A 22,643-nucleotide genomic window follows, 5' to 3' on the forward strand; every position below is an offset into this window, starting at 1 on the left:
GATTTGAACACGCAACCTTCTGATCTAGAGTCAGACGCGCTACCGTTGCGCCATGAGGTCTTCTTTAGACCATCTGTAATTCACTGATTCGGGTGATTTAGATCACCCATATACTGTCTGCATATACTAATTTGTGAAATAATTAATTTGTGAAAAAACAAGCTTACATCCTTGATTCAATAACCAAGGAATATGCCTGGTGGTCGTGCTTAAGTGCAAAGTCATTATTCTTAACAAAAAAGGTCAGTTCAATGGAAAACAGTCATAGCGCCAGAAAGAAAATAATAAGAGTATACTTCAGTATCAAGATATGGACAATTCCAATGAAATGGATTATGTTTGCATGACAATTATAAGAAATTAGCAGAAATTTGAGTCTTTATTGCAACTGCAGATGATATAGGTATCCATATAAACAGTAATCACATTGCAGAAATTTAGATGGGAACCATGGTAATTAGTTTCTCTTATAGAATTCCATTTAGTACATTTCACTTTCAAAATGACAATTGACCCCGACGTGATTTGAACACGCAACCTTCTGATCTGGAGTCAGACGCGCTACCGTTGCACCATGAGGTCTTCTTTAGACCATCTGTAATTCACTGATTCGTGTGATTTAGATCACCCATATACTGTCTGCATATACTAATTTGTGAAATAATTAATTTGTGAGTAAACAAGCTTACATCCTTGATTCAATAACCAAGGAATATGCCTGGTGGTCGTGCTTAAGTGCAAAGTCATTATTCTTAACAAAAAAGGTCAGTTCAATGGAAAACAGTCATAGCACCAGAAAGAAAATAATAAGAGTATACTTCAAAGTCAAGATATGGACAATTCCAATGAAATGGATTATGTTTGCATGACAATTATAAGAAATTATCAGAATTTTGAGTCTTTGTTGCAACTGCAGATGATATAGGTATCCATATAAACAGTAATCACATTGCAGAAATTTAGATGAGAACCGTGGTGATTAGTTTCTCTTATAGAATTCCATTTAGTACATTTCACTTTCAAAATGACAATTGACCCCGACGTGATTTGAACACGCAACCTTCTGATCTGGAGTCAGACGCGCTACTGTTGCGCCATGAGGTTTTCTTTAGACCATCTGTAATTCACTGATTCGGGTGATTTAGATCACCCATATACTGTCTGCATATACTAATTTGTGAAATAATTAATTAGTGAGTAAACAAGCTTACATCCTTGATTCAATAACCAAGGAATATGCCTGGTGGTCGTGCTTAAGTGCAAAGTCATTATTCTTAACAAAAAAGGTCAGTTCAATGGAAAACAGTCATAGCGCCAGAAAGAAAATAATAAGAGTATACTTCAAAGTCAAGATATGGACAATTCCAATTAAATGGATTATGTTTGCATGACAATTATAAGAAGCTAGCACAATTTTGAGTCGTTGTTGCAATTGCAGATGATATAGGTATCCATATAAACAGTAATCACATTGCATAAATTTAGATGAGAACCATGGTGATTAGTTTCTCTTATAGAATTCCATTTAGTACATTTCACTTTCAAAATGACAATTGACCCCAACGTGATTTGAACATGCAACCTTCTGATCTGGAGTCAGACGCGCTACCGTTGCGCCACGAGGTCTTCTTTAGAGCAACTATAATTAATTGATTCGGGTGATTTAGATCACCCATATACTGTGTGCATATACTAATTTATGAAATAAATAATTTGTGAGTAAACAAGCTTGAATCCTTGATTCAATAACCAAGGAATATGCCTGGTGGTCATGCTTAAGTGCAAAGTCATTATTCTTAACAAAAAAGGTCAGTTCAATGGAAAACAGTCATAGCGCCAGAAAGAAAATAATAAGAGTATACTTCAGTGTCAAGATATGGACAATTCCAATGAAATAGATTCCAATTATCAGAATTTTGAGTCTTTATTGCAACTGCAGATGATATAGGTATCCATATAAACAGTAATCACATTGCAGAAATTTAGATGAGAACCATGGTAATTAGTTTCTCTTAAAGAATTCCATTTAGTATATTTCACTTTCAAAATGACAATTTACCACAACGTGATTTGAACACGCAACCTTCTGATCTGGAGTCAGACGCGCTACCGTTGAGCCACGCGGTCTTCTTTCAAACAAGTTCAATTCAATGATTCAGGTGATTTAGATCACCCATATACTGTCTGCATATACTAATTTGTGAAATAAATAATTTGTGAGTAAACAAGCTTACATCCTTGATTCAATAACCAAGGAATATGCCTGGTGGTCGTGCTTAAGTGCAAAGTCATTATTCTTAACAAAAAAGGTCAGTTCAATGGAAAACCGTCATAGCGCCAGACAGAAAATAATAAGAGTATACTTCAGTGTCAAGATATGGACAATTCCAATGAAATGGATTATGTTTGCATGACACATATAAGAAATTAGCAGAAATTTGAGTCTTTATTGCAACTGCAGATGATATAGGTATCCATATAAACAGTAATCACATTGCAGAAATTTAGATGAGAACCATGGTAATTAGTTTCTCTTATAGAATTCCATTTAGTAAATTTCTCTTTCAAAATGACAATTGACCCCGACGTGATTTGAACACGCAACCTTCTGATCTGGAGTCAGACGCGCTACCGTTGCGCCATGAGGTTTTCTTTAGACCATCTGTAATTCACTGATTCGGGTGATTTAGATCACCCATATACTGTCTGCATATACTAATTTGTGAAATAATTAATTTGTGAGTAAACAAGCTTACATCCTTGATTCAATAACCAAGGAATATGCCTGGTGGTCGTGCTTAAGTGCAAAGTCATTATTCTTAACTAAAAAGGTCAGTTCAATGGAAAACAGTCTTAGCGCCAGAAAGAAAATAATAAGAGTATACTTCAAAGTCAAGATATGGACAATTCCAATTAAATGGATTATGTTTGCATGACAATTATAAGAAGCTAGCACAATTTTGAGTCGTTGTTGCAATTGCAGATGATATAGGTATCCATATAAACAGTAATCACATTGCAGAAATTTAGATGAGAACCATGGTGATTAGTTTCTCTTATAGAATTCCATTTAGTACATTTCACTTTCAAAATGACAATTGACCCCGACGTGATTTGAACACGCAACCTTCTGATCTCGAGTTAGACGCGCTTCCATTGCGCCACAAGGTCTTCTTTAGAGCAACTATAATTCATTGATTCGGGTGATTTAGATCACCCATATACTGTGTGTATATACTAATTTATGAAATAAATAATTTGTGAGTAAACAAGCTTGAATCCTTGATTCAATAACCAAGGAATATGCCTGGTGGTCATGCTTAAGTGCAAAGTCCTTATTCTTAACAAAAAAGGTCAGTTCAATGGAAAACAGTCATAGCGCCAGAAAGAAAATAATAAGAGTATACTTCAGTGTCAATATATGGACAATTCCAATGAAATGGATTATGTTTGCATGACAATTATAAGAAATTAGGGTACTTATGTAGTATCTGGGCTGCCGATTTTTTGATTGTATGCCTTAAGTTAAGGCATACAATCAGATGCGATGCGATGCGATATCGCATCGCATCGCATACGACCATGCGATGCGATGCGATGCGATGACCCGATTTTTCCATAGGATTCAATGTTAAAATGGACTGAGTCCATTTTAACATGGAATCCAATGGGAAAAAGGGGTCCTTTTCATACCCCTACTATCCAAGTGGGCATGGAGTTGGATATAAACCTGTGGCGAGCGTAGCGAGCCCCGCGAGGGGACGGTATTCTGTGTCCCCTCGCGGGGCTCGCTACGCTCGCCACGCTTCGGGCTCGGTGGCTCGCTACGCTCGCCACAGGTTTATATCCAACTCCATGCCCACTTGGATAGTAGGGGTATGAAAAGGACCCCTTTTCCCATTGAATTCTATGTTAAAATGGACTCAGTCCATTTTAACATTGAATCCTATGGAAAAATCGGGTCCATCGCATCGCATCGCATCGCATCGCATGCGATATGGTCGGGTGCGATGCGATGCGATGGACCCGATTTCAAAATCGGCAGCCCAGTTACTACATAAGTACCGAAATTAGCAGAAATTTGAGTCTTTATTGCAACTGCAGATGATATAGGTATCCATATAAACAGTAATCACATTGCAGAAATTTAGATGAGAACCATGGTAATTAGTTTCTCTTAAAGAATTCCATTTAGTATATTTCACTTTCAAAATGACAATTTACCACAACGTGATTTGAACACGCAACCTTCTGATCTGGAGTCAGACGCGCTACCGTTGCGCCACGTGGTCTTCTTTCAAACAAGTTCAATTCAATGATTCAGGTGATTTAGATCACCCATATACTGTCTGCATATACTAATTTGTGAAATAAATAATTTGTGAGTAAACAAGCTTACATCCTTGATTCAATAACCAAGGAATATGCCTGGTGGTCGTGCTTAAGTGCAAAGTCATTATTCTTAACAAAAAAGGTCAGTTCAATGGAAAACCGTCATAGCGCCAGACAGAAAATAATAAGAGTATACTTCAGTGTCAAGATATGGACAATTCCAATGAAATGGATTATGTTTGCATGACACATATAAGAAATTAGCAGAAATTTGAGTCTTTATTGCAACTGCAGATGATATAGGTATCCATATAAACAGTAATCACATTGCAGAAATTTAGATGAGAACCATGGTAATTAGTTTCTCTTATAGAATTCCATTTAGTAAATTTCTCTTTCAAAATGACAATTGACCCCGACGTGATTTGAACACGCAACCTTCTGATCTGGAGTCAGACGCGCTACCGCTGCGCCATGAGGTTTTCTTTAGACCATCTGTAATTCACTGATTCGGAGGATTTAGATCACCCATATACTGTCTGCATATACTAATTTGTGAAATAATTAATTTGTGAGTAAACAAGCTTACATCCTTGATTCAATAACCAAGGAATATGCCTGGTGGTCGTGCTTAAGTGCAAAGTCATTATTCTTAACAAAAAAGGTCAGTTCAATGGAAAACAGTCATAGCGCCAGAAAGAAAATAATAAGAGTATACTTCAGTGTCAATATATGGACAATTCCAATGAAATGGATTATGTTTGCATGACAATTATAAGAAATTAGCAGAAATTTGAGTCTTTATTGCAACTGCAGATGATATAGGTATCCATATAAACAGTAATCACATTGCAGAAATTTAGATGAGAACCGTGGTGATTAGTTTCTCTTATAGAATTCCATTTAGTACATTTCACTTTCAAAATGACAATTGACCCCGACGTGATCTGAACACGCAACCTTCTGATCTGGAGTCAGACGCGCTACCGTTGCACCATGAGTTCTTCTTTAGACCATCTGTAATTCACTGATTCGGGTGATTTAGATCACCCATATACTGTCTGCATATACTAATTTGTGAAATAATTAATTTGTGAGTAAACAAGCTTACATCCTTGATTCAATAACCAAGGAATATGCCTGGTGGTCGTGCTTAAGTGCAAAGTCATTATTCTTAACAAAAAAGGTCAGTTCAATGGAAAACAGTCATAGCACCAGAAAGAAAATAATAAGAGTATACTTCAAAGTCAAGATATGGACAATTCCAATGAAATGGATTATGTTTGCATGACAATTATAAGAAATTAGCAGAATTTTGAGACTTATTTGCAACTGCAGATGATATAGGTATCCATATAAACAGTATTCACATTGCAGAAATTTAGATGAGAACCATGGTGATTAGTTTCTCTTATAGAATTCCATTTAGTACATTTCACTTTCAAAATCACAATTGACCCCGACGTGATTTGAACACGCAACCTTCTGATCTGGAGTCAGACGCGCTACCGTTGCGCCACGAGGTCTTCTTTAGAACAACTATAATTCATTGATTCGGGTGATTTAGATCACCCATATACTGTCTGCAATTTAGATCACCCATATACTGTCTGCATATACTAATTTGTGAAATAAATAATTTGTGAGTAAACAAGCTTACATCCTTGATTCAATAACCAAGGAATATGCCTGGTGGTCGTGCTTAAGTGCAAAGTCATTATTCTTAACAAAAAAGGTCAGTTCAATTTAAAACAGTCATAGCGCCAGAAAGAAAATAATAAGAGTATACTTCAAAGTCAAGATATGGACAATTCCAATGAAATGGATTATGTTTGCATGACAATTATAAGAAATTAGCAGAATTTTGAGTCTTTGTTGCAACTGCAGATGATATAGGTATCCATATAAACAGTAATCACATTGCAGAAATTTAGATGAGAACCATGGTGATTAGTTTCTCTTATAGAATTCCATTTAGTACATTTCACATTCAAAATGACAATTGACCCCGACGTGATTTGAACACGCAACCTTCTGATCTGGAGTCAGACGCGCTACCGTTGCGCCACGAGGTCTTCTTTAGAACAACTATAATTCATTGATTCGGGTGATTTAGATCACCCGTATACTGTCTGCAATTTAGATCACCCATATACTGTCTGCATATACTAATTTGTGAAATAAATAATTTGTGAGTAAACAAGCTTACATCCTTGATTCAATAACCAAGGAATATGCCTGGTGGTCGTGCTTAAGTGCAAAGTCATTATTTTTAACAAAAAAGGTCAGTTCAATGGAAAACAGTCATAGCGCCAGAAAGAAAATAATAAGAGTATACTTCAAAGTCAAGATATGGACAATTCCAATGAAATGGATTATGTTTGCATGACAATTATAAGAAATTAGCAGAATTTTGAGTCTTTGTTGCAACTGCAGATGATATAGGTATCCATATAAACAGTAATCACATTGCAGAAATTTAGATGAGAACTATGGTAATTAGTTTCTCTTAAAGAATTCCGTTTAGTACATTTCACTTTAAAAATGACAATTGACCCCGACGTGATTTGAACACGCAACCTTCTGATCATGGAGTCAGACGCGCTACCGTTGCGCCACGAGGTCTTCTTTAGAAATCTGTAATTCACTGATTCGGGTGATTTAGATCACCCATATACTGTCTGCATATACTAATTTGTGAAATAATTAATTTGTGAGTAAACAAGCTTACATCCTTGATTCAATAACCAAGGAATATGCCTGGTGGTCGTGCTTAAGTGCAAAGTCATTATTCTTAACAAAAAAGGTCAGTTCAATGGAAAACAGTCATAGCACCAGAAAGAAAATAATAAGAGTATACTTCAAAGTCAAGATATGGACAATTCCAATGAAATGGATTATGTTTGCATGACAATTATAAGAAATTAGCAGAATTTTGAGACTTATTTGCAACTGCAGATGATATAGGTATCCATATAAACAGTAATCACATTGCAGAAATTTAGATGAGAACCATGGTGATTAGTTTCTCTTAAAGAATTCCGTTTAGTACATTTCACTTTCAAAATGACAATTGACCCCGACGTGATTTGAACACGCAACCTTCTGATCTGGAGTCAGACGCGCTACCGTTGCGTCACGAAGTCTTCTTTAGACAACTGTAATTCACTGATTCGGGTGATTTAGATCACCCATATACTGTCATCATATACTAATTTGTGAAATAAATAATTTGTGAGTAAACAAGCTTACATCCTTAATTTAATAACCAAGGAATATGCCTGGTGGTCGTGCTTAAGTGCAAAGTCATTATTCTTAACAAAAAAGGTCAGTTCAATTTAAAACAGTCATAGCGCCAGAAAGAAAATAATAAGAGTATACTTCAAAGTCAAGATATGGACAATTCCAATGAAAGGGATTATGTTTGCATGACAATTATAAGAAATTAGCAGAATTTTGAGACTTATTTGACACTGCAGATGATATAGGTATCCATATAAACAGTAATCACATTGCAGAAATTTAGATGAGAACCATGGTGATTAGTTTCTCTTATAGAATTCCATTTAGTACATTTCACTTTCAAAATGACAACTGACCCCGACGTGATTTGAACACGCAACCTTCTGATCTGGAGTCAGACGCGCTACCATTGCGCCACAAGGTCTTCTTTCAAACAAATGCAATTCACTGATTCGGGTGATTTAGATCACCCATATACTGTCTGCATATACTAATTTATGAAATAAATAATTTGTGAGTAAACAAGCTTGAATCCTTGATTCAATAACCAAGGAATATGCCTGGTGGTCGTGCTTAAGTGCAAAGTCATTATTCTTAACAAAAAAGGTCAGTTCAATGGAAAACAGTCATAGCACCAGAAAGAAAATAATAAGAGTATACTTCAAAGTCAAGATATGGACAATTCCAATGAAATGGATTATGTTTGCATGACAATTATAAGAAATTAGCAGAATTTTGAGTCTTTGTTGCAACTGCAGATGATATAGGTATCCATATAAACAGTAATCACATTGCAGAAATTTAGATGAGAACCATGGTAATTAGTTTCTCTTAAAGAATTCCGTTTAGTACATTTCACTTTCAAAATGACAATTGACCCCGACGTGATTTGAACACGCAACCTTCTGATCTGGAGTCAGACGCGCTACCGTTGCGCCATGAGGTCTTCTTTAGAGCAACTATAATTCATTGATTCGGGAGATTTAGATCACCCATATACTGTCATCATATACTAATTTGTGAAATAAATAATTTGTGAGAAAACAAGCTTACATCCTTGATTCAATAACCAAGGAATATGCCTGGTGGTCGTGCTTAAGTGCAAAGTCATTATTCTTAACAAAAAAGGTCAGTTCAATTTAAAACAGTCATAGCGCCAGAAAGAAAATAATAAGAGTATACTTCAAAGTCAAGATATGGACAATTCCAATGAAATGGATTATGTTTGCATGACAATTATAAGAAATTAGCAGAATTTTGAGTCTTTGTTGTAACTGCAGATGATATAGGTATCCATATAAACAGTAATCACATTGCAGAAAATTAGATGAGAACCATGGTGATTAGTTTCTCTTATAGAATTCCATTTAGTACATTTCACTTTCAAAATGTCAATTGACCCCGACGTGATTTTAACACGCAACCTTCTGATCAGGAGTCAGACGCGCTACCGTTGCGCCACAAGGTCTTCTTTAGAGCAGCTATAATTCATTGATTCGGGAGATTTAGATCACCCATATACTGTCTGCATATACTAATTTGTGAAATAAATAATTTGTGAGAAAACAAGCTTACATCCTTGATTTAATAACCAAGGAATATGCCTGGTGGTCGTGCTTAAGTGCAAAGTCATTATTCTTAACAAAAAAGGTCAGTTCAATTTAAAACAGTCATAGCGCCAGAAAGAAAATAATAAGAGTATACTTCAAAGTCAAGATATGGACAATTCCAATGAAATGGATTATGTTTGCATGACAATTATAAGAAATTAGCAGAATTTTGAGTCTTTGTTGCAACTGCAGATGATATAGGTATCCATATAAACAGTAATCACATTGCAGAAATTTAGATGAGAACCATGGTGATTAGTTTCTCTTAAAGAATTCCGTTAGGTACATTTCACTTTCAAAATGACAATTGACCCCGACGTGATTTGAACACGCAACCTTCTGATCTGGAGCCAGACGCGCTACCGTTGCGTCACGAGGTCTTCTTTAGACATCTGTAATTCACTGATTCGGGTGATTTAGATCACCCATATACTGTCATCATATACTAATTTGTGAAATAATTAATTTGTGAGTAAACAAGCTTACATCCTTGATTTAATAACCAAGGAATATGCATGGTGGTCGTGCTTAAGTGCAAAGTCATTATTCTTAACAAAAAAGGTCAGTTCAATTTAAAACAGTCATAGCGCCAGAAAGAAAATAATAAGAGTATACTTCAAAGTCAAGATATGGACAATTCCAATGAAATGGATTATGTTTGCATGACAATTATAAGAAATTAGCAGAATTTTGAGTCTTTGTTGCAACTGCAGATGATATAGGTATCCATATAAACAGTAATCACATTGCAGAAATTTAGATGAGAACCATGGTGATTAGTTTCTCTTATAGAATACCATTTAGTACATTTCACATTCAAAATGACAATTGACCCCGACGTGATTTGAACACGCAAACTTCTGATCTGGAGTCAGACGCGCTACCGTTGCGCCACGAGGTCTTCTTTAGATATCTGTAATTCACTGATTCGGGTGATTTAGATCACCCATATACTGTCATCATATACTAATTTGTGAAATAAATAATTTGTGAGTAAACAAGCTTACATCCTTGATTTAATAACCAAGGAATATGCCTGGTGGTCGTGCTTAAGTGCAAAGTCATTATTCTTAACAAAAAAGGTCAGTTCAATTTAAAACAGTCATAGCGCCAGAAAGAAAATAATAAGAGTATACTTTAAAGTCAAGATATGGACAATTCCAATGAAATGGATTATGTTTGCATGACAATTATAAGAAATTAGCAGAATTTTGAGTCTTTGTTGCAACTGCAGATGATATAGGTATCCATATAAACAGTAATCACATTGCAGAAATTTAGATGAGAACCATGGTAATTAGTTTCTCTTAAAGAATTCCGTTTAGTACATTTCACTTTCAAAATGACAATTGACCCCGACGTGATTTGAACACGCAACCTTCTGATCTGGAGTCAGACGCGCTACCGTTGCGCCACGAGGTCTTCTTTAGACATCTGTAATTCACTGATTCGGGTGATTTAGATCACCCATATACTGTCATCATATACTAATTTGTGAAATAAATAATTTGTGAGTAAACAAGCTTACATCCTTGATTCAATAACCAAGGAATATGCCTGGTGGTCGTGCTTAAGTGCAAAGTCATTATTCTTAACAAAAAAGGTCAGTTCAATGGAAAACAGTCATAGCACCAGAAAGAAAATAATAAGAGTATACTTCAAAGTCAAGATATGGACAATTCCAATGAAATGGATTATGTTTGCATGACAATTATAAGAAATTAGCAGAATTTTGAGACTTATTTGCAACTGCAGATGATATAGGTATCCATATAAACAGTAATCACATTGCAGAAATTTAGATGAGAACCATGGTGATTAGTTTCTCTTAAAAAATTCCGTTTAGTACATTTCACTTTCAAAATGACAATTGACCCCGACGTGATTTGAACACGCAACCTTCTGATCTGGAGTCAGACGCGCTACCGTTGCGTCACGAGGTCTTCTTTAGACAACTGTAATTCAATGATTCGGGTGATTTAGATCACCCATATACTGTCATCATATACTAATTTGTGAAATAAATAATTTGTGAGTAAACAAGCTTACATCCTTAATTTAATAACCAAGGAATATGCCTGGTGGTCGTGCTTAAGTGCAAAGTCATTATTCTTAACAAAAAAGGTCAGTTCAATTTAAAACAGTCATAGCGCCAGAAAGAAAATAATAAGAGTATACTTCAAAGTCAAGATATGGACAATTCCAATGAAATGGATTATGTTTGCATGACAATTATAAGAAATTAGCAGAATTTTGAGTCTTTGTTGCAACTGCAGATGATATAGGTATCCATATAAACAGTAATCACATTGCAGAAATTTAGATGAGAACCATGGTGATTAGTTTCTCTTATAGAATTCCATTTAGTACATTTCACATTCAAAATGACAATTGACCCCAACATGATTTGAACACGCAACCTTCTGATCTGGAGTCAGACGCGCTACCGTTGCGCCACGAGGTCTTCTTTAGAACAACTATAATTCATTGATTCTGGTGATTTAGATCACCCATATACTGTCTGCATATACTAATTTGTGAAATAAATAATTTGTGAGTAAACAAGCTTACATCCTTGATTCAATAACCAAGGAATATGCCTGGTGGTCGTGCTTAAGTGCAAAGTCATTATTCTTAACAAAAAAGGTCAGTTCAATGGAAAACAGTCATAGCGCCAGAAAGAAAATAATAAGAGTATACTTCAAAGTCAAGATATGGACAATTCCAATGAAATGGATTATGTTTGCATGACAATTATAAGAAATTAGCAGAATTTTGAGACTTATTTGCAACTGCAGATGATATAGGTATCCATATAAACAGTAATCACATTGCAGAAATTTAGATGAGAACCATGGTGATTAGTTTCTCTTAAAGAATTCCGTTTAGTACATTTCACTTTCAAAATGACAATTCACCCCGACGTGATTTGAACACGCAACCTTCTGATCTGGAGTCAGACGCGCTACCGTTGCGTCACGAGGTCTTCTTTAGACATCTGTAATTCACTGATTCGGGTGATTTAGATCACCCATATACTGTCATCATATACTAATTTGTGAAATAAATAATTTGTGAGTAAACAAGCTTACATCCTTGATTTAATAACCAAGGAATATGCCTGGTGGTCGTGCTTAAGTGCAAAGTCATTATTCTTAACAAAAAAGGTCAGTTCAATTTAAAACAGTCATAGCGCCAGAAAGAAAATAATAAGAGTATACTTCAAAGTCAAGATATGGACAATTCCAATGAAATGGATTATGTTTGCATGACAATTATAAGAAATTAGCAGAATTTTGAGTCTTTGTTGCAACTGCAGATGATATAGGTATCCATATAAACAGTAATCACATTGCAGAAATTTAGATGAGAACCATGGTAATTAGTTTCTCTTAAAGAATTCCGTTTAGTACATTTCACTTTCAAAATGACAATTGACCCCGACGTGATTTGAACACGCAACCTTCTGATCTGGAGTCAGACGCGCTACCGTTGCGCCACGAGGTCTTCTTTAGATATCTGTAATTAACTGATTCGGGTGATTTAGATCACCCATATACTGTCATCATATACTAATTTGTGAAATAAATAATTTGTGAGTAAACAAGCTTACATCCTTGATTTAATAACCAAGGAATATGCCTGGTGGTCGTGCTTAAGTGCAAAGTCATTATTCTTAACAAAAAAGGTCAGTTCAATTTAAAACAGTCATAGCGCCAGAAAGAAAATAATAAGAGTATACTTCAAAGTCAAGATATGGACAATTCCAATGAAATGGATTATGTTTGCATGACAATTATAAGAAATTAGCAGAATTTTGAGTCTTTGTTGCAACTGCAGATGATATAGGTATCCATATAAACAGTAATCACATTGCAGAAATTTAGATGAGAACCATGGTAATTAGTTTCTCTTAAAGAATTCCGTTTAGTACATTTCACTTTCAAAATGACAATTGACCCCGACGTGATTTGAACACGCAACCTTCTGATCTGGAGTCAGACACGCTACCGTTGCGCCACGAGGTCTTCTTTAGATATCTGTAATTCACTGATTCGGGTGATTTAGATCACCCATATACTGTCATCATATACTAATTTGTGAAATAAATAATTTGTGAGTAAACAAGCTTACATCCTTAATTTAATAACCAAGGAATATGCCTGGTGGTCGTGCTTAAGTTCAAAGTCATTATTCTTAACAAAAAAGGTCAGTTCAATTTAAAACAGTCATAGCGCCAGAAAGAAAATAATAAGAGTATACTTCAAAGTCAAGATATGGACAATTCCAATGAAATGGATTATGTTTGCATGACAATTATAAGAAATTAGCAGAATTTTGAGTCTTTGTTGCAACTGCAGATGATATAGGTATCCATATAAACAGTAATCACATTGCAGAAATTTAGATGAGAACCATGGTAATTAGTTTCTCTTAAAGAATTCCGTTTAGTACATTTCACTTTCAAAATGACAATTGACACAGACGTGATTTGAACACGCAACCTTCTGATCTGGAGTCAGAAGCGCTACCGTTGCGCCACGAGGTCTTCTTTAGACATCAGTAATTCACTGATTCGGGTGATTTAGATCACCCATATACTGTCTGCATATACTAATTTGTGAAATAATTAATTTGTGAGTAAACAAGCTTACATCCTTGATTCAATAACCAAGGAATATGCCTGGTGGTCGTGCTTAAGTGCAAAGTCATTATTCTTAACAAAAAAGGTCAGTTCAATGGAAAACAGTCATAGCACCAGAAAGAAAATAATAAGAGTATACTTCAAAGTCAAGATATGGACAATTCCAATGAAATGGATTATGTTTGCATGACAATTATAAGAAATTAGCAGAATTTTGAGACTTATTTGCAACTGCAGATGATATAGGTATCCATATAAACAGTAATCACATTGCAGAAATTTAGATGAGAACCATGGTGATTAGTTTCTCTTATAGAATTCCATTTAGTACATTTCACTTTCAAAATGACAATTGACCCTGACATGATTTGAACACGCAACCTTCTGATCTGGAGTCAGACGCGCTACCGTTGCGCCACGAGGTCTTCTTTAAAGCAACTATAATTCATTGATTCGGGAGATTTAGATCACCCATATACTGTCTGCATATACTAATTTGTGAAATAAATAATTTGAGAGAAAACAAGCTTACATCTTTGATTCAATAACCAAGGAATATGCCTGGTGGTCGTGCTTAAGTGCAAAGTCATTATTCTTAACAAAAAAGGTCAGTTCAATTTAAAACAGTCATAGCGCCAGAAAGAAAATAATAAGAGTATACTTCAAAGTCAAGATATGGACAATTCCAATGAAATGGATTATGTTTGCATGACAATTATAAGAAATTAGCAGAATTTTGAGTCTTTGTTGCAACTGCAGATGATATAGGTATCCATATAAACAGTAATCACATTGCAGAAATTTAGATGAGAACCATGGTGATTAGTTTCTCTTATAGAATACCATTTAGTACATTTCACATTCAAAATGACAATTGACCCCGACGTGATTTGAACACGCAACCTTCTGATCTGGAGTCAGACGCGCTACCGTTGCGCCACGAGGTCTTCTTTAGATATCTGTAATTCACTGATTCGGGTGATTTAGATCACCCATATACTGTCATCATATACTAATTTGTGAAATAAATAATTTGTGAGTAAACAAGCTTACATCCTTGATTTAATAACCAAGGAATATGCCTGGTGGTCGTGCTTAAGTGCAAAGTCATTATTCTTAACAAAAAAGGTCAGTTCAATTTAAAACAGTCATAGCGCCAGAAAGAAAATAATAAGAGTATACTTCAAAGTCAAGATATGGACAATTCCAATGAAATGGATTATGTTTGCATGACAATTATAAGAAATTAGCAGAATTTTGAGTCTTTGTTGCAACTGCAGATGATATAGGTATCCATATAAACAGTAATCACATTGCAGAAATTTAGATGAGAACCATGGTAATTAGTTTCTCTTAAAGAATTCCGTTTAGTACATTTCACTTTCAAAATGACAATTGACCCCGACGTGATTTGAACACGCAACCTTCTGATCTGGAGTCAGACGCGCTACCGTTGCGCCACGAGGTCTTCTTTAGACATCTGTAATTCACTGATTCGGGTGATTTAGATCACCCATATACTGTCTGCATATACTAATTTGTGAAATAATTAATTTGTGAGTAAACAAGCTTACATCCTTGATTCAATAACCAAGGAATATGCCTGGTGGTCGTGCTTAAGTGCAAAGTCATTATTCTTAACAAAAAAGGTCAGTTCAATGGAAAACAGTCATAGCACCAGAAAGAAAATAATAAGAGTATACTTCAAAATCAAGATATGGACAATTCCAATGAAATGGATTATGTTTGCATGACAATTATAAGAAATTAGCAGAATGTTGAGACTTATTTGCAACTGCAGATGATATAGGTATCCATATAAACAGTAATCACATTGCAGAAATTTAGATGAGAACCATGGTGATTAGTTTCTCTTATAGAATTCCATTTAGTACATTTCACTTTCAAAATGACAATTGACCCTGACGTGATTTGAACACGCAACCTTCTGATCTGGAGTCAGACACGCTACCGTTGCGCCACGAGGTCTTCTTTAGATATCTGCAATTCACTGATTCGGGTGATTTAGATCACCCATATACTGTCATCATATACTAATTTGTGAAATAAATAATTTGTGAGTAAACAAGCTTACATCCTTGATTTAATAACCAAGGAATATGCCTGGTGGTCGTGCTTAAGTTCAAAGTCATTATTCTTAACAAAAAAGGTCAGTTCAATTTAAAACAGTCATAGCGCCAGAAAGAAAATAATAAGAGTATACTTCAAAGTCAAGATATGGACAATTCCAATGAAATGGATCATGTTTGCATGACAATTATAAGAAATTAGCAGAATTTTGAGTCTTTGTTGCAACTGCAGATGATATAGGTATCCATATAAACAGTAATCACATTGCAGAAATTTAGATGAGAACCATGGTAATTAGTTTCTCTTAAAGAATTCCGTTTAGTACATTTCACTTTCAAAATGACAATTGACACCGACGTGATATGAACACGCAACCTTCTGATCTGGAGTCAGAAGCGCTACCGTTGCGCCACGAGGTCTTCTTTAGACATCTGTAATTCACTGATTCGGGTGATTTAGATCACCCATATACTGTCTGCATATACTAATTTGTGAAATAATTAATTTGTGAGTAAACAAGCTTACATCCTTGATTCAATAACCAAGGAATATGCCTGGTGGTCGTGCTTAAGTGCAAAGTCATTATTCTTAACAAAAAAGGTCAGTTCAATGGAAAACAGTCATAGCACCAGAAAGAAAATAATAAGAGTATACTTCAAAGTCAAGATATGGACAATTCCAATGAAATGGATTATGTTTGCATGACAATTATAAGAAATTAGCAGAATGTTGAGACTTATTTGCAACTGCAGATGATATAGGTATCCATATAAACAGTAATCACATTGCAGAAATTTAGATGAGAACCATGGTGATTAGTTTCTCTTATAGAATTCCATTTAGTACATTTCACTTTCAAAATGACAATTGACCCTGACGTGATTTGAACACGCAACCTTCTGATCTGGAGTCAGACGCGCTACCGTTGCGCCACAAGGTCTTCTTTAGAGCAACTATAATTCATTGATTCGGGAGATTTAGATCACCCATATACTGTCTGCATATACTAATTTGTGAAATAAATAATTTGAGAGAAAACAAGCTTACATCCTTGATTCAATAACCAAGGAATATGCCTGGTGGTCGTGCTTAAGTGCAAAGTCATTATTCTTAACAAAAAAGGTCAGTTCAATTTAAAACAGTCATAGCGCCAGAAAGAAAATAATAAGAGTATACTTCAAAGTCAAGATATGGACAATTCCAATGAAATGGATTATGTTTGCATGACAATTATAAGAAATTAGCAGAATTTTGAGTCTTTGTTGCAACTGCAGATGATATAGGTATCCATATAAACAGTAATCACATTGCAGAAATTTAGATGAGAACCATGGTGATTAGTTTCTCTTATAGAATACCATTTAGTACATTTCACATTCAAAATGACAATTGACCCCGACGTGATTTGAACACGCAACCTTCTGATCTGGAGTCAGACGCGCTACCGTTGCGCCACGAGGTCTTCTTTAGATATCTGTAATTAACTGATTCGGGTGATTTAGATCACCCATATACTGTCATCATATACTAATTTGTGAAATAAATAATTTGTGAGTAAACAAGCTTACATCCTTGATTTAATAACCAAGGAATATGCCTGGTGGTCGTGCTTAAGTGCAAAGTCATTATTCTTAACAAAAAAGGTCAGTTCAATTTAAAACAGTCATAGCGCCAGAAAGAAAATAATAAGAGTATACTTCAAAGTCAAGATATGGACAATTCCAATGAAATGGATTATGTTTGCATGACAATTATAAGAAATTAGCAGAATTTTGAGTCTTTGTTGCAACTGCAGATGATATAGGTATCCATATAAACAGTAATCACATTGCAGAAATTTAGATGAGAACCATGGTAATTAGTTTCTCTTAAAGAATTCCGTTTAGTACATTTCACTTTCAAAATGACAATTGACCCCGACGTGATTTGAACACGCAACCTTCTGATCTGGAGTCAGACACGCTACCGTTGCGCCACGAGGTCTTCTTTAGATATCTGTAATTCACTGATTCGGGTGATTTAGATCACCCATATACTGTCATCATATACTAATTTGTGAAATAAATAATTTGTGAGTAAACAAGCTTACATCCTTGATTTAATAACCAAGGAATATGCCTGGTGGTCGTGCTTAAGTTCAAAGTCATTATTCTTAACAAAAAAGGTCAGTTCAATTTAAAACAGTCATAGTGCCAGAAAGAAAATAATAAGAGTATACTTCAAAGTCAAGATATGGACAATTCCAATGAAATGGATTATGTTTGCATGACAATTATAAGAAATTAGCAGAATTTTGAGTCTTTGTTGCAACTGCAGATGATATAGGTATCCATATAAACAGTAATCACATTGCAGAAATTTAGATGAGAACCATGGTAATTAGTTTCTCTTAAAGAATTCCGTTTAGTACATTTCACTTTCAAAATGACAATTGACCCCGACGTGATTTGAACACGCAACCTTCTGATCTGGAGTCAGACACGCTACCGTTGCGCCACGAGGTCTTCTTTAGATATCTGTAATTCACTGATTCGGGTGATTTAGATCACCCATATACTGTCATCATATACTAATTTGTGAAATAAATAATTTGTGAGTAAACAAGCTTACATCCTTAATTTAATAACCAAGGAATATGCCTGGTGGTCGTGCTTAAGTTCAAAGTCATTATTCTTAACAAAAAAGGTCAGTTCAATTTAAAACAGTCATAGCGCCAGAAAGAAAATAATAAGAGTATACTTCAAAGTCAATATATGGACAATTCCAATGAAATGGATTATGTTTGCATGACAATTATAAGAAATTAGCAGAATTTTGAGTCTTTGTTGCAACTGCAGATGATATAGGTATCCATATAAACAGTAATCACATTGCAGAAATTTAGATGAGAACCATGGTAATTAGTTTCTCTTAAAGAATTCCGTTTAGTACATTTCACTTTCAAAATGACAATTGACACCGACGTGATTTGAACACGCAACCTTCTGATCTGGAGTCAGAAGCGCTACCGTTGCGCCACGAGGTCTTCTTTAGACATCAGTAATTCACTGATTCGGGTGATTTAGATCACCCATATACTGTCTGCATATACTAATTTGTGAAATAATTAATTTGTGAGTAAACAAGCTTACATCCTTGATTCAATAACCAAGGAATATGCCTGGTGGTCGTGCTTAAGTGCAAAGTCATTATTCTTAACAAAAAAGGTCAGTTCAATGGAAAACAGTCATAGCACCAGAAAGAAAATAATAAGAGTATACTTCAAAGTCAAGATATGGACAATTCCAATGAAATGGATTATGTTTGCATGACAATTATAAGAAATTAGCAGAATTTTGAGACTTATTTGCAACTGCAGATGATATAGGTATCCATATAAACAGTAATCACATTGCAGAAATTTAGATGAGAACCATGGTGATTAGTTTCTCTTATAGAATTCCATTTAGTACATTTCACTTTCAAAATGACAATTGACCCTGACATGATTTGAACACGCAACCTTCTGATCTGGAGTCAGACGCGCTACCGTTGCGCCACGAGGTCTTCTTTAGAGCAACTATAATTCATTGATTCGGGAGATTTAGATCACCCATATACTGTCTGCATATACTAATTTGTGAAATAAATAATTTGAGAGAAAACAAGCTTACATCTTTGATTCAATAACCAAGGAATATGCCTGGTGGTCGTGCTTAAGTGCAAAGTCATTATTCTTAACAAAAAAGGTCAGTTCAATTTAAAACAGTCATAGCGCCAGAAAGAAAATAATAAGAGTATACTTCAAAGTCAAGATATGGACAATTCCAATGAAATGGATTATGTTTGCATGACAATTATAAGAAATTAGCAGAATTTTGAGTCTTTGTTGCAACTGCAGATGATATAGGTATCCATATAAACAGTAATCACATTGCAGAAATTTAGATGAGAACCATGGTGATTAGTTTCTCTTATAGAATACCATTTAGTACATTTCACATTCAAAATGACAATTGACCCCGACGTGATTTGAACACGCAACCTTCTGATCTGGAGTCAGACGCGCTACCGTTGCGCCACGAGGTCTTCTTTAGATATCTGTAATTCACTGATTCGGGTGATTTAGATCACCCATATACTGTCATCATATACTAATTTGTGAAATAAATAATTTGTGAGTAAACAAGCTTACATCCTTGATTTAATAACCAAGGAATATGCCTGGTGGTCGTGCTTAAGTGCAAAGTCATTATTCTTAACAAAAAAGGTCAGTTCAATTTAAAACAGTCATAGCGCCAGAAAGAAAATAATAAGAGTATACTTCAAAGTCAAGATATGGACAATTCCAATGAAATGGATTATGTTTGCATGACAATTATAAGAAATTAGCAGAATTTTGAGTCTTTGTTGCAACTGCAGATGATATAGGTATCCATATAAACAGTAATCACATTGCAGAAATTTAGATGAGAACCATGGTAATTAGTTTCTCTTAAAGAATTCCGTTTAGTACATTTCACTTTCAAAATGACAATTGACCCCGACGTGATTTGAACACGCAACCTTCTGATCTGGAGTCAGACGCGCTACCGTTGCGCCACGAGGTCTTCTTTAGACATCTGTAATTCACTGATTCGGGTGATTTAGATCACCCATATACTGTCTGCATATACTAATTTGTGAAATAATTAATTTGTGAGTAAACAAGCTTACATCCTTGATTCAATAACCAAGGAATATGCCTGGTGGTCGTGCTTAAGTGCAAAGTCATTATTCTTAACAAAAAAGGTCAGTTCAATGGAAAACAGTCATAGCACCAGAAAGAAAATAATAAGAGTATACTTCAAAATCAAGATATGGACAATTCCAATGAAATGGATTATGTTTGCATGACAATTATAAGAAATTAGCAGAATGTTGAGACTTATTTGCAACTGCAGATGATATAGGTATCCATATAAACAGTAATCACATTGCAGAAATTTAGATGAGAACCATGGTGATTAGTTTCTCTTATAGAATTCCATTTAGTACATTTCACTTTCAAAATGACAATTGACCCTGACGTGATTTGAACACGCAACCTTCTGATCTGGAGTCAGACGCGCTACCGTTGCGCCACGAGGTCTTCTTTAGAGCAACTATAATTCATTGATTCGGGAGATTTAGATCACCCATATACTGTCTGCATATACTAATTTGTGAAATAAATAATTTGAGAGAAAACAAGCTTACATCCTTGATTCAATAACCAAGGAATATGCCTGGTGGTCGTGCTTAAGTGCAAAGTCATTATTCTTAACAAAAAAGGTCAGTTCAATTTAAAACAGTCATAGCGCCAGAAAGAAAATAATAAGAGTATACTTCAAAGTCAAGATATGGACAATTCCAATGAAATGGATTATGTTTGCATGACAATTATAAGAAATTAGCAGAATTTTGAGTCTTTGTTGCAACTGCAGATGATATAGGTATCCATATAAACAGTAATCACATTGCAGAAATTTAGATGAGAACCATGGTAATTAGTTTCTCTTAAAGAATTCCGTTTAGTACATTTCACTTTCAAAATGACAATTGACCCCGACGTGATTTGAACACGCAACCTTCTGATCTGGAGTCAGACACGCTACCGTTGCGCCACGAGGTCTTCTTTAGATATCTGTAATTCACTGATTCGGGTGATTTAGATCACCCATATACTGTCATCATATACTAATTTGTGAAATAAATAATTTGTGAGTAAACAAGCTTACATCCTTGATTTAATAACCAAGGAATATGCCTGGTGGTCGTGCTTAAGTTCAAAGTCATTATTCTTAACAAAAAAGGTCAGTTCAATTTAAAACAGTCATAGCGCCAGAAAGAAAATAATAAGAGTATACTTCAAAGTCAAGATATGGACAATTCCAATGAAATGGATTATGTTTGCATGACAATTATAAGAAATTAGCAGAATTTTGAGTCTTTGTTGCAACTGCAGATGATATAGGTATCCATATAAACAGTAATCACATTGCAGAAATTTAGATGAGAACCATGGTAATTAGTTTCTCTTAAAGAATTCCGTTTAGTACATTTCACTTTCAAAATGACAATTGACCCCGACGTGATTTGAACACGCAACCTTCTGATCTGGAGTCAGACACGCTACCGTTGCGCCACGAGGTCTTCTTTAGATATCTGTAATTCACTGATTCGGGTGATTTAGATCACCCATATACTGTCATCATATACTAATTTGTGAAATAAATAATTTGTGAGTAAACAAGCTTACATCCTTAATTTAATAACCAAGGAATATGCCTGGTGGTCGTGCTTAAGTTCAAAGTCATTATTCTTAACAAAAAAGGTCAGTTCAATTTAAAACAGTCATAGCGCCAGAAAGAAAATAATAAGAGTATACTTCAAAGTCAATATATGGACAATTCAAATGAAATGGATTATGTTTGCATGACAATTATAAGAAATTAGCAGAATTTTGAGTCTTTGTTGCAACTGCAGATGATATAGGTATCCATATAAACAGTAATCACATTGCAGAAATTTAGATGAGAACCATGGTAATTAGTTTCTCTTAAAGAATTCCGTTTAGTACATTTCACTTTCAAAATGACAATTGACACCGACGTGATTTGAACACGCAACCTTCTGATCTGGAGTCAGAAGCGCTACCGTTGCGCCACGAGGTCTTCTTTAGACATCAGTAATTCACTGATTCGGGTGATTTAGATCACCCA

General features: G+C 35.0%; 37 non-coding genes across 37 annotated transcripts; all 37 read right to left on the reverse strand.

Annotated features, from left to right (window-relative positions):
* Window positions 1–510: 510 nt before the first annotated feature.
* On the reverse strand, window positions 511–582 carry TRNAW-CCA (transfer RNA tryptophan (anticodon CCA)). The gene has a single exon. It is a non-coding gene; the product is annotated as a tRNA-Trp (tRNA).
* A 972-nt stretch (window positions 583–1,554) lies between these two features.
* On the reverse strand, window positions 1,555–1,626 carry TRNAW-CCA (transfer RNA tryptophan (anticodon CCA)). The gene has a single exon. It is a non-coding gene; the product is annotated as a tRNA-Trp (tRNA).
* Window positions 1,627–2,577: 951 nt separating this feature from the next.
* TRNAW-CCA (transfer RNA tryptophan (anticodon CCA)) lies at window positions 2,578–2,649 on the reverse strand. Its single transcript has one exon. It is a non-coding gene; the product is annotated as a tRNA-Trp (tRNA).
* Window positions 2,650–3,099: 450 nt separating this feature from the next.
* On the reverse strand, window positions 3,100–3,171 carry TRNAS-CGA (transfer RNA serine (anticodon CGA)). The gene has a single exon. It is a non-coding gene; the product is annotated as a tRNA-Ser (tRNA).
* Window positions 3,172–4,220: 1,049 nt separating this feature from the next.
* TRNAW-CCA (transfer RNA tryptophan (anticodon CCA)) lies at window positions 4,221–4,292 on the reverse strand. Its single transcript has one exon. It is a non-coding gene; the product is annotated as a tRNA-Trp (tRNA).
* A 450-nt stretch (window positions 4,293–4,742) lies between these two features.
* On the reverse strand, window positions 4,743–4,814 carry TRNAW-CCA (transfer RNA tryptophan (anticodon CCA)). Its single transcript has one exon. It is a non-coding gene; the product is annotated as a tRNA-Trp (tRNA).
* Window positions 4,815–5,786: 972 nt separating this feature from the next.
* TRNAW-CCA (transfer RNA tryptophan (anticodon CCA)) lies at window positions 5,787–5,858 on the reverse strand. The gene has a single exon. It is a non-coding gene; the product is annotated as a tRNA-Trp (tRNA).
* Window positions 5,859–6,335: 477 nt separating this feature from the next.
* Window positions 6,336–6,407, reverse strand: TRNAW-CCA (transfer RNA tryptophan (anticodon CCA)). The gene has a single exon. It is a non-coding gene; the product is annotated as a tRNA-Trp (tRNA).
* Window positions 6,408–7,406: 999 nt separating this feature from the next.
* On the reverse strand, window positions 7,407–7,478 carry TRNAW-CCA (transfer RNA tryptophan (anticodon CCA)). The gene has a single exon. It is a non-coding gene; the product is annotated as a tRNA-Trp (tRNA).
* Window positions 7,479–7,927: 449 nt separating this feature from the next.
* Window positions 7,928–7,999, reverse strand: TRNAW-CCA (transfer RNA tryptophan (anticodon CCA)). Its single transcript has one exon. It is a non-coding gene; the product is annotated as a tRNA-Trp (tRNA).
* A 450-nt stretch (window positions 8,000–8,449) lies between these two features.
* Window positions 8,450–8,521, reverse strand: TRNAW-CCA (transfer RNA tryptophan (anticodon CCA)). The gene has a single exon. It is a non-coding gene; the product is annotated as a tRNA-Trp (tRNA).
* A 450-nt stretch (window positions 8,522–8,971) lies between these two features.
* On the reverse strand, window positions 8,972–9,043 carry TRNAR-CCU (transfer RNA arginine (anticodon CCU)). Its single transcript has one exon. It is a non-coding gene; the product is annotated as a tRNA-Arg (tRNA).
* Window positions 9,044–9,493: 450 nt separating this feature from the next.
* On the reverse strand, window positions 9,494–9,565 carry TRNAW-CCA (transfer RNA tryptophan (anticodon CCA)). The gene has a single exon. It is a non-coding gene; the product is annotated as a tRNA-Trp (tRNA).
* A 449-nt stretch (window positions 9,566–10,014) lies between these two features.
* Window positions 10,015–10,086, reverse strand: TRNAW-CCA (transfer RNA tryptophan (anticodon CCA)). The gene has a single exon. It is a non-coding gene; the product is annotated as a tRNA-Trp (tRNA).
* Window positions 10,087–10,535: 449 nt separating this feature from the next.
* On the reverse strand, window positions 10,536–10,607 carry TRNAW-CCA (transfer RNA tryptophan (anticodon CCA)). Its single transcript has one exon. It is a non-coding gene; the product is annotated as a tRNA-Trp (tRNA).
* A 449-nt stretch (window positions 10,608–11,056) lies between these two features.
* TRNAW-CCA (transfer RNA tryptophan (anticodon CCA)) lies at window positions 11,057–11,128 on the reverse strand. Its single transcript has one exon. It is a non-coding gene; the product is annotated as a tRNA-Trp (tRNA).
* A 449-nt stretch (window positions 11,129–11,577) lies between these two features.
* TRNAW-CCA (transfer RNA tryptophan (anticodon CCA)) lies at window positions 11,578–11,649 on the reverse strand. Its single transcript has one exon. It is a non-coding gene; the product is annotated as a tRNA-Trp (tRNA).
* Window positions 11,650–12,620: 971 nt separating this feature from the next.
* TRNAW-CCA (transfer RNA tryptophan (anticodon CCA)) lies at window positions 12,621–12,692 on the reverse strand. Its single transcript has one exon. It is a non-coding gene; the product is annotated as a tRNA-Trp (tRNA).
* A 449-nt stretch (window positions 12,693–13,141) lies between these two features.
* Window positions 13,142–13,213, reverse strand: TRNAW-CCA (transfer RNA tryptophan (anticodon CCA)). Its single transcript has one exon. It is a non-coding gene; the product is annotated as a tRNA-Trp (tRNA).
* A 449-nt stretch (window positions 13,214–13,662) lies between these two features.
* On the reverse strand, window positions 13,663–13,734 carry TRNAW-CCA (transfer RNA tryptophan (anticodon CCA)). The gene has a single exon. It is a non-coding gene; the product is annotated as a tRNA-Trp (tRNA).
* Window positions 13,735–14,183: 449 nt separating this feature from the next.
* Window positions 14,184–14,255, reverse strand: TRNAW-CCA (transfer RNA tryptophan (anticodon CCA)). The gene has a single exon. It is a non-coding gene; the product is annotated as a tRNA-Trp (tRNA).
* A 450-nt stretch (window positions 14,256–14,705) lies between these two features.
* TRNAW-CCA (transfer RNA tryptophan (anticodon CCA)) lies at window positions 14,706–14,777 on the reverse strand. Its single transcript has one exon. It is a non-coding gene; the product is annotated as a tRNA-Trp (tRNA).
* A 449-nt stretch (window positions 14,778–15,226) lies between these two features.
* TRNAW-CCA (transfer RNA tryptophan (anticodon CCA)) lies at window positions 15,227–15,298 on the reverse strand. Its single transcript has one exon. It is a non-coding gene; the product is annotated as a tRNA-Trp (tRNA).
* A 449-nt stretch (window positions 15,299–15,747) lies between these two features.
* TRNAW-CCA (transfer RNA tryptophan (anticodon CCA)) lies at window positions 15,748–15,819 on the reverse strand. Its single transcript has one exon. It is a non-coding gene; the product is annotated as a tRNA-Trp (tRNA).
* Window positions 15,820–16,268: 449 nt separating this feature from the next.
* On the reverse strand, window positions 16,269–16,340 carry TRNAW-CCA (transfer RNA tryptophan (anticodon CCA)). Its single transcript has one exon. It is a non-coding gene; the product is annotated as a tRNA-Trp (tRNA).
* Window positions 16,341–16,789: 449 nt separating this feature from the next.
* On the reverse strand, window positions 16,790–16,861 carry TRNAW-CCA (transfer RNA tryptophan (anticodon CCA)). Its single transcript has one exon. It is a non-coding gene; the product is annotated as a tRNA-Trp (tRNA).
* A 450-nt stretch (window positions 16,862–17,311) lies between these two features.
* On the reverse strand, window positions 17,312–17,383 carry TRNAW-CCA (transfer RNA tryptophan (anticodon CCA)). The gene has a single exon. It is a non-coding gene; the product is annotated as a tRNA-Trp (tRNA).
* A 449-nt stretch (window positions 17,384–17,832) lies between these two features.
* TRNAW-CCA (transfer RNA tryptophan (anticodon CCA)) lies at window positions 17,833–17,904 on the reverse strand. Its single transcript has one exon. It is a non-coding gene; the product is annotated as a tRNA-Trp (tRNA).
* A 449-nt stretch (window positions 17,905–18,353) lies between these two features.
* Window positions 18,354–18,425, reverse strand: TRNAW-CCA (transfer RNA tryptophan (anticodon CCA)). The gene has a single exon. It is a non-coding gene; the product is annotated as a tRNA-Trp (tRNA).
* Window positions 18,426–18,874: 449 nt separating this feature from the next.
* TRNAW-CCA (transfer RNA tryptophan (anticodon CCA)) lies at window positions 18,875–18,946 on the reverse strand. The gene has a single exon. It is a non-coding gene; the product is annotated as a tRNA-Trp (tRNA).
* Window positions 18,947–19,395: 449 nt separating this feature from the next.
* TRNAW-CCA (transfer RNA tryptophan (anticodon CCA)) lies at window positions 19,396–19,467 on the reverse strand. Its single transcript has one exon. It is a non-coding gene; the product is annotated as a tRNA-Trp (tRNA).
* A 450-nt stretch (window positions 19,468–19,917) lies between these two features.
* On the reverse strand, window positions 19,918–19,989 carry TRNAW-CCA (transfer RNA tryptophan (anticodon CCA)). The gene has a single exon. It is a non-coding gene; the product is annotated as a tRNA-Trp (tRNA).
* Window positions 19,990–20,438: 449 nt separating this feature from the next.
* On the reverse strand, window positions 20,439–20,510 carry TRNAW-CCA (transfer RNA tryptophan (anticodon CCA)). Its single transcript has one exon. It is a non-coding gene; the product is annotated as a tRNA-Trp (tRNA).
* Window positions 20,511–20,959: 449 nt separating this feature from the next.
* TRNAW-CCA (transfer RNA tryptophan (anticodon CCA)) lies at window positions 20,960–21,031 on the reverse strand. Its single transcript has one exon. It is a non-coding gene; the product is annotated as a tRNA-Trp (tRNA).
* A 450-nt stretch (window positions 21,032–21,481) lies between these two features.
* On the reverse strand, window positions 21,482–21,553 carry TRNAW-CCA (transfer RNA tryptophan (anticodon CCA)). The gene has a single exon. It is a non-coding gene; the product is annotated as a tRNA-Trp (tRNA).
* A 449-nt stretch (window positions 21,554–22,002) lies between these two features.
* Window positions 22,003–22,074, reverse strand: TRNAW-CCA (transfer RNA tryptophan (anticodon CCA)). The gene has a single exon. It is a non-coding gene; the product is annotated as a tRNA-Trp (tRNA).
* Window positions 22,075–22,523: 449 nt separating this feature from the next.
* Window positions 22,524–22,595, reverse strand: TRNAW-CCA (transfer RNA tryptophan (anticodon CCA)). The gene has a single exon. It is a non-coding gene; the product is annotated as a tRNA-Trp (tRNA).
* Between the last annotated feature and the right edge of the window lie 48 nt (window positions 22,596–22,643).

Source organism: Crinia signifera, chromosome 4, assembly GCF_055691185.1.
Source record: "Crinia signifera chromosome 4, ASM5569118v1, whole genome shotgun sequence".
NCBI lineage: Eukaryota > Metazoa > Chordata > Amphibia > Anura > Myobatrachidae > Crinia > Crinia signifera.